The following is an 8,471-nucleotide window of genomic DNA, read 5'->3' on the forward strand; positions in this document are numbered from 1 at the left end:
CTATTGGTCTGGGTAAATTTTTTACCTGATCCTCATTTAAGTGGTATCTGCATAGACAAATCATATATTTTTAAGAGAATTTTAAAGTTTGTAGAGTACAGGCTTTTATTTTTCTTTTATTTTTTAAAGGAAAAATGCCCCCCTTTTTTTTTAACTTAAACTTCTTACCCCTTGAGTATTAACATCAATACATCTTATAGTATATGTGAAATATGACAACATGTGTGTTATGCAAATTTTACTACGTTAAAGAGCAAGTCAAACAGCAAAGGACCTAACAATTTTGGAAATGCTACTCAATCCTCTCTTTTACTGCTTTATTGATCTGGGCAAAGTATAAATGCCTGGAAACAAAGAATAGAATATGCAGTATTTCCCCAAAGATAACAATTAACTTCCCCCACCATGAATAAAGTAGTCCACGCAGCCTAAGCTAATGCCACAGAAAGGAGAGGCTCCTACAGTAACAGCAGTCCTCTGGTCTGTCTCACTTCATTATTGTAAAGGTTTTCTCCACTGAGGTCTGGCCCAACCTTCTCCCTGTTCATCCATCTTTCTTCGAAGATACAAGTCCCGTTCCAAGATCTCTATGCTGAAGTAATACTCTATTGGCGCTTAATGTATTCTTTAAGCAGTGTTTCTTCCATAGGATACACGTGCACACCTGTGCCATCATCATAGTAAAACATCATGCTGGCATTAATCTCCGTAGGCAATGGCTGCTCAGTCCTTTCCCCTAGCTCTCAATAACCATATGAATAATCAGAGTTCAATCTAGGGTTTCCTCGACTTCGGCCTCTTCCCCTGTCTCTAGTGGAACTTCGGATGGTACCATCCTCACTTCTCACACTGGATACTTCATCTTAATCATCTATCTCTCTTTTCTTTATCCCGTCTCCAGCTTCGTATTTCACTATTTCTATTACTGTGCGCTGGTTTATTTGCTTCAGGTTGACATCTAGAGCTGTTCCGGGACCCAGGTCTTTCCTGGCTGTCTGGTCTCACATCATCTAAGTTGGAGTGGCATCCATTTGTGCTTATTAGCTCTCTTCCGTTGGCTGCTTGAATGAGCCTAATCCTGGCTGACGTTCTTTATAGAACCATCTAGTTTTACTTCCCGGGTTCTCACTGCTCTCACTGTTGCTTCTTTTTCCAATCTTGTCTTCTTTTGTGGCTTTTTACTTCCTTGGTTGATAACACTCTGAGACCCTGTGCTAACCAATTCACCTGGTGTTTGCCAGTTTGCCATATCACTGAAATCACTAGCCTTGTTGGATTTTTTTTTTTGTCTTGAGTTTTCCTGCTTTTATAATTTGGGGGGGAACTGAGCTCGGCCTCATGGTAGTCCTGAGCGGGCGGCAGCACGCCGATGCCCATGAAGAACTGGTACTCAGCAGCTTCTTGGCTCAGGGATTCCCCTTTGGCAGCAGCGGCGGTGGCAGCAGCTCTTCCTCGTGACAGCAGCCCCTGAGTCCTCTAGGGTATCCTCCAGTGGGTCCCGCAGTGCTGGTGAGGACAGGCTTTTAAAGTAAGACCTAATGATTCTTTTAATTTCCTGAGTGTCATTTATTATGTATCACTTTTCATTTCTCATTTTGTTTATATGAATACTGTCTCTCTCTGTCTCTCGGTTAGTTTGTCTATCTTGATTTTCTCAAAGAATCAGCTATGGGTTTCCTAGATTCTTTGTATTCTTTTCTTTGTTTTTAACTGATTGATTTCAGCAATGATTTTGATTATTTCCTGCCTTCTACTCCCTTTGGTGTGCTTACTTTTTATTTTTCCTAGACCTTCAGGTGTGATATTAAGTTGCTTGTATGAGAACTTTGTAATTTTCTTATGGAGGCAATTAGTGCCGTGCAATTTTCTTTTATCGCTGTTTTCATTGTGCCCTATCCACATCGGTATGCAGTGCCTTCATTTTCATTGCATTTTAGAAAGTCTTTAATTTCTTTCCTGATCTAGAGATCAATGGATACGGAGTTGTTCAATTCCATAAGTGTGTAGGTTTTCCAGTGTTTGTATTGACGGCCAGCTTTAATCTGTGTTGTTAGAATAAAATATAAGTCATTATTTCAATGTTCTTGTATCTGTTGAAACTTTGTTTTTAATCGACTATATGGTCAATTATGGAGAAGGATTCACAGGATGCTAAAAAAAGATGTATATAATTTTCTGTTTTTGGTGAAATATTGTAAGATTTTCTGCCAGGACCATTTGATTCATAGTGTCTCATAGTTTTATTATTTCTCTGCTTAGTGTCTGTCTGGATGTCCTATGAATTAGTGAGAGTGGTGTATTGAAGTCTCCCACTGTTAATGTATGGGTTTCAATGTGATATTTAAAATTTCGTAGTGTTCCTTAACAAATGTGTGTCGTCGTTTGTAGGGGTCATATATGTTCAGAATTGAGACATCATCTTGGCAGATTTATTTTTCTTATTTGAGTATGAAGTGTTTTTACCTGTCTCTTGGTTAACTTATATTGAAAATCTATTTTATTAGGTATTAGGATGGCTATTCCAGCTTGATTCTTGGGTCCGTTTGCTTGTCAATTTTCTCACCCTTTCAAGGCGAGGTAATGTTTATTATTAATGCTGATAATGTATTCTTGTTTTCAACAAAATGATGGATCCTGTTTTCAAAACCATTCTCTGATCCAGTGTCTTTTTATTGGGGAACTTCATCCTTTGATGTTGAGATATAATAATGGTTTTGATTGTTATTTACTGTTACTTTGATGTTACGTGTGTGTGTGTGTATGTGTGTTTTACTTGCTTATTCTGAAATGGAATTACATATTTTGTCTCTTTCTTTTCATGTAGTTATCCTTCTAGTGTTGTAGCTTCAATTCTACTTTCTTCTGTAGGACTGGACTTGTGGATAAATATTGTTTGATATTGAATTTGTCTTGGATTATCTTGTTTTCTCCATCTATGGTGAGTGAGAGTTTTGCTGAATATAGTATTCTTGGTATTTCCATTGTGGTTTTATAGAGGTAGTAAGATATTAAACAAGAGACTTGTAGCTTTTACAGTCTCTGTTGAGATGTTGTATGCTACCAGTTTATTTTCCATTGCTGCTTTCAATATCTTTTCTCACTTCTATAGAATTTCTGTTTTGATTATTATGTGCCAGGAGGATTTTCTTGTTATATTCTGTCTAATTTGGTAATCTATAGCTTCTTGTATGTTTATAAGCATCTCTTTCTTTATGTTGGTGAAGTTTTCCTCTATGATTTCGTTGAGAATATTTTCTGGGCCATGGAGCTGGAATTCTTTACCATATTCTGTTCTTATTCTTATTTTATCGCTTTTCAAAGTATACCAGATTTCCTGGATGTTTGGTGTTAGGAATTTTTTAGCTTTTTTTTTTTAATTAGATATTTTCTTTATGTACATTTCAAATGCTATCCTGAAAGTTCCCTATACCCTCCCTCTGCCCTGCTCCCCTACCTACCCACTCCTGCTTCTTGGACCTGGCATTCCCCTGTACTGGGGCATATAAAGTTTGCAATACCAAGGGACCTTTCTTCCCAGTGATGGCCAACTAGGCCATCTTCCGCTACATATGCAGCTAGAGATATGAGCTCTGGGGGTACTGGTTAGTTCATATTGCTGTTCCACCTATAAGGTTGCAGACCCCTTCAGCTCCTTGGGTATTTTCTCTAGTTTCTCCAATGGGGGTCCTGTGTTCCATCTTATAGATGACTGTGAGCATCCACTTCTGTATTTGCTGGGCATTGGCATAGCCTCATACGAGACAGCTATAACAGGGTCCTTTCAGCGAAATCTTTCTGGCATATGCAATAGTGTCCGGGATTGGTGGCTGATTATGGGATGGATCCCCGGGTTGGGTAGTCTCTGGATAGTTCATCCTTTCGTCTTAGCTCCAAACTTTGTCTCTGTAACTCCTTTCATGGTTATTTTGTTCCCTATTCTAAGGAGGAATGAAGTATCCAACCATTGGCCTTCCTTCTTCTTGATTTTGTTGTTTTTCATGTTGGATCTTGGGTGTTCTATGTTTCTGGGCTAATATCCACTTATCAGTGAGTGCATATCTAATGACTTCTTTTGTTACTGGGTTTCCTCACTAAGGATGATATCTTCGAGATACATCCATTTGTCCAAGAATATCATAAATACATTCTTTTTAATAGGTGAGTAGTCCACATTTTCTGTATCCACTCCTCTGTTCAGGCACTTCTGGGTTCTTTCCATCTTCTGGCTCTTATAATTAAGGCTGCTATGAACATAGTGGTGCATGTGTTCTTATTACCAGTTGGAACTTCTTCTGGGTATATGCCCAGGAGAGGTATTGTTGGATCTTCCGGTAGTATTATGTCTAATTTTCTGAGGAACTTCCAGACTGCCTTCCAGAGTGGTTGTAACAGCTTGCAATCCCACCAGCAGTGGAGGAGTGTTTCTCTTTTTCCACATCCTCACCAGCATCTACTGTCACCTGAATTATTGATCTTACCCATTCTGACTGGTGTGAGGAGGAATCTCAGCGATGTTTTGATTTGCATTTCCCTGATTATTAAGGATGTTGAACATTTTTTTTTTCAGGTGCTTCTCAGCCATTTGATATTCCCCAATTTTTAATGGGGTTATTTGAATTTCTGGAGTCCAGCTTCTTGAGCTCTTTGTATACACTGAATATTAGTCCCCTAACAGATTCAGGATTGGTAAAAATCCTTTCCCACTCTGTTGCTGGCCTTTTTTTCTTATGGACCGAATCTTTTAGCTTACAGAAGCTTTGCAATTTTACGAGGTCCCATTTGTCAGTTCTTGATCTTACAGCACAGGCCATTGCTGTTCTATTTAGGAACTTTCTCCCTGTGCTCATATCTTTGAGGCTTTTCCCTACTTTCTCCTCTATTAATTTCAGTGTCTCTGGTCTTATGTGGAGGTCTTTGATCCACTTAGACTTGAGCTATCTACAAGGAGATAAGAATGGATCAATTCCCATTCTTCTACATGATAACCACCAGTTGTGCCAGCACCATTTCTTGAAAATGCTGTATTTTTTCCACTGGATGGTTTTTGCTCCCTTGTCAAAGATCAAGTGACCATAGCTGTGTGGATTTATTTCTGGGTCTTCAATTCTATTCCATTGATTTACCTGTCTGTCATTGTACCAGTACCATGCAGTTTTTACAACAATTGCTCTGTAGTAGAGCTTAATGTCAGGCATGGAGATTCCACCAGAGGTTCTTTTTATCTTGAGAATAGCTTTTGCTATTCTAGGTTTTTTTTTTTTTATTTTTCCAGATGAATTTTCAAATTGCCCTTTCTATCTCAGTGAAGAATTGAGTTGGAATTTTGATGGGGATTGCAATGGATTTGTGATTACTTTCGGCAGGGTAGCCATTCTTACTATATCAATCCTGCTGATCCATGAGCATGGGAGATCTTTTCATCTTCTGAGACCTTCTTCAATTTCTTTCTTCAGAGACTTGAAATTCTTATCATACAGACCTTTACTTTCTTAGAGTCACACCAAGGTATTATATATTATTTGTGACTATTGTGAAGGAAGTTGTTTCCCTAATTTCTTTCTCAGTCCGTTTATCCTTTGTGTAGAGAAAGACCATTGATTTATTTGAGTTAATTTTATGTCCAGCTACTGCACTAAAGATAGTAGGAGACTTCAACACCCCACTCTCACCAATGGACAGATCCTGGAAACAGAAACTAGACCGAGACACATGGACACTAACAGAAGTTATGAAACAAATAGTTTTAATTGATATCTACAGGACATTTTATCCTAAAACAAAAGGATACACCTTCTTCTCAGCACCACATGGTACCTCCTCCAAAATTGACCATATAATTGGTCACAAAACAGGCCCCAACAGATAAAAATAATATATTGAAATTATACCATGCATCCTATCTGATCACCATGGAGTAAGGCTGATCTTCAATAACAACATAAATAATAGAAAGCCCACATTCACATGGAAACTGAAGAACACTCTACTCAATGATTCCTTGGTCAAGGATAATAAAGAAAGAAATTAAAGACTTTTTAGAGTTTAATGAAAGAAGCCACAACATAACCAAACTTATGGGACACAATGAAGGCAGTCCTAAGAAGAAAACTCATAGTCCTGAGTGTCTCCAAAAAGTAACTAGAGAGAGCATACACTAGCAGTCTGACAGCACACCTAGAAGCTCTAGAACTAAAGGAAGCAAATTCACCCAAGAGGATTAGACAGCAGAAATTAATCAAACTCAGGGCTGAAATCAACCAAGTGGAAATAAAAAGAACTATTTAAAGAATCAACCAAATCAGGAACCGGTTCTTTGAGAAAATCAAGAAGATAGATAAACCCTTAGCCAGACTAACTAGAGGGTACAGGGACAGTATCCTAATTAACAAAATCAAAAATGAAAAAAGAGACATGACAACAGAACCTGAGGAAATTCAAAATATCATCAGATCCTACTACAAAAGGCTATACTCAACAAAACTATAAAACCTGGATGAAATGGACAACTTCTTAGACAGATATCAGATACTAAAGTTAAACCAGGATCAGATTAACGTTCTAAACAGTCCCATTTCCCCTAAAGAAATAGAAGCAGTCATCAATAGTCTCCCAACCAAAAAAAAAAAAAAAAAAAAAAAAGCCCAGGACCAGATGGATTTAGTGCAGAGTTCTATCAGACCTTCAAAGAAGACCTAATTCCAACTCTTCTCAAACCATTCCACAAAATAGAATCAGAAGGTACTCTACCCAATCCATTCTATGAAGCCACAATTACTCTGATACCTAAACCACACAAAGACCAACAAAGAATGAGAACTTCAGACCAATTTTCCTTATGAATATCGATGCAAAAATACTCAATAAAATCCTCGCAAACCGAATCCAAGAAAACATCAAAAGAATCATCCATCATGACCAAGTAGGCTTCATTCCAGGGATGTAGTGATGGTTAATATATGGAAATTCATCAATGTAATCCACTATATAAACAAACTCAAAGACAAAAACCACATGATCATCTCATTAGATGCTGAGAAAGCATTTGACAAAATCCAACACCCCTTCATGATAAAAGTTTTGGAAAGATCAGGAAGTCAAGGCCCATACCTAAACATAATAAAAGCAATCTACAGCAAACCAGTAGCCAGTATCAAACTAAATGGAGAGAAACTTGAAGCAATCCCACTAAAATCAGGGTCTACACAAGGCTGCCCACTTTCTTCCTACCTATTCAACATAGTACTTGAATTTCTAGCCAGAGCAATTCGAGAAAAAAAGGACATCAAGGAGATACAAATTGGAAAGGAAGAAGTCAAAATATCACCATTTTCAAATGATATGATAGGATATATTAGTGACCCCAAAAATTCCACCAGAGAACTCCTAAACCTGATAAACAACTTCAGTGCAGTAGCTGGATATAAAATTAATTCAAGAAAATCAATGGCCTTTCTCTACACAAAGGATAAATGGACTGAGAAAAAAATTAGGGAAACAATATCCTTCACAATAGTCACAAATAATATAAAATATCTTGGTGTGATTCTAATGAAGGAAGTGAAAGATCTGTATGATAAGAACTTCAAGTCTCTGAAGAAAAAATTGAAGAATATCTCAGAAGATGGAAAGATCCCCCATGCTCATGGATTGGCAGGATCAATATAGTAAAAATGACTATCCTGCCGAAAGCAATCTACAGATTCAATGCAATCCCCATCAAAATTCCAACTCAATTCTACACTGAGATAGAAAGGACAATTTGCAAATTCATCTGGAAAAACAAAAAACCTAGGATAGCATAAACTATTCTCAACAATAAAAGAACCTCTGGTGGAATCACCATGCCTGACATTAAGGTTTACTACAGAGCAATTGCTATAAAAATTGCATGGTACTGGTACAATGACAGACTGGTAGATCAATGGAATAGAGTTTAAGACCCAGAAATAAATCCACACAGCTATGATCCTTGATCTTTGACAAGGGAGCAAAAACCATCCAGTGGAAAAAAGACAGCATTTTCAAGAAATGGTGCTGGCACAACTGGTGGTTATCATGTAGAAGAATGGGAATTGATCCATTCTTATCTCCTTGTAGATAGCTCAAGTCTAAGTGGATCAAAGACCTCCACATAAGACCAGAGACACTGAAATTAATAGAGGAGAAAGTAGGGAAAAGCCTCAAAGATATGGGCACAGGGAAAAATTCCTAAAGAGAATAGCAATGGCTTGTGCTGTAAGATCAAGAATTAACAAATGGGACCTCATAAAATTGCAAAGCTTCTGTAAGGAAAAAGACACTGTCCAAAGACAAAAAGGCCAGCAGCAGATTGGGAAAGGAATTTTACCAATCCTGAATCTGTTAGGAAAATGATATCCAATGTATACAAAGAGCTCAAGAAGCTGGACTCCAGAAATTCAAATAACCCTATTAAAAATAGGGTTCAGAGCTAAACAAAGAATTCTCAACTG

The 8,471-nt window shown here is 37.7% G+C and overlaps 1 pseudogene; it reads right to left on the reverse strand.

Moving 5' to 3' along the window:
• Positions 1-495: 495 nt before the first annotated feature.
• On the reverse strand, positions 496-1,249 carry LOC147002694 (la-related protein 1B pseudogene; annotated as a pseudogene).
• Positions 1,250-8,471: the final 7,222 nt, after the last annotated feature.

The sequence above is a fragment of the Mus caroli genome, unplaced genomic scaffold, assembly GCF_978045245.1.
Source record: "Mus caroli unplaced genomic scaffold, Mus_caroli_1 scaffold_9, whole genome shotgun sequence".
NCBI lineage: Eukaryota > Metazoa > Chordata > Mammalia > Rodentia > Muridae > Mus > Mus caroli.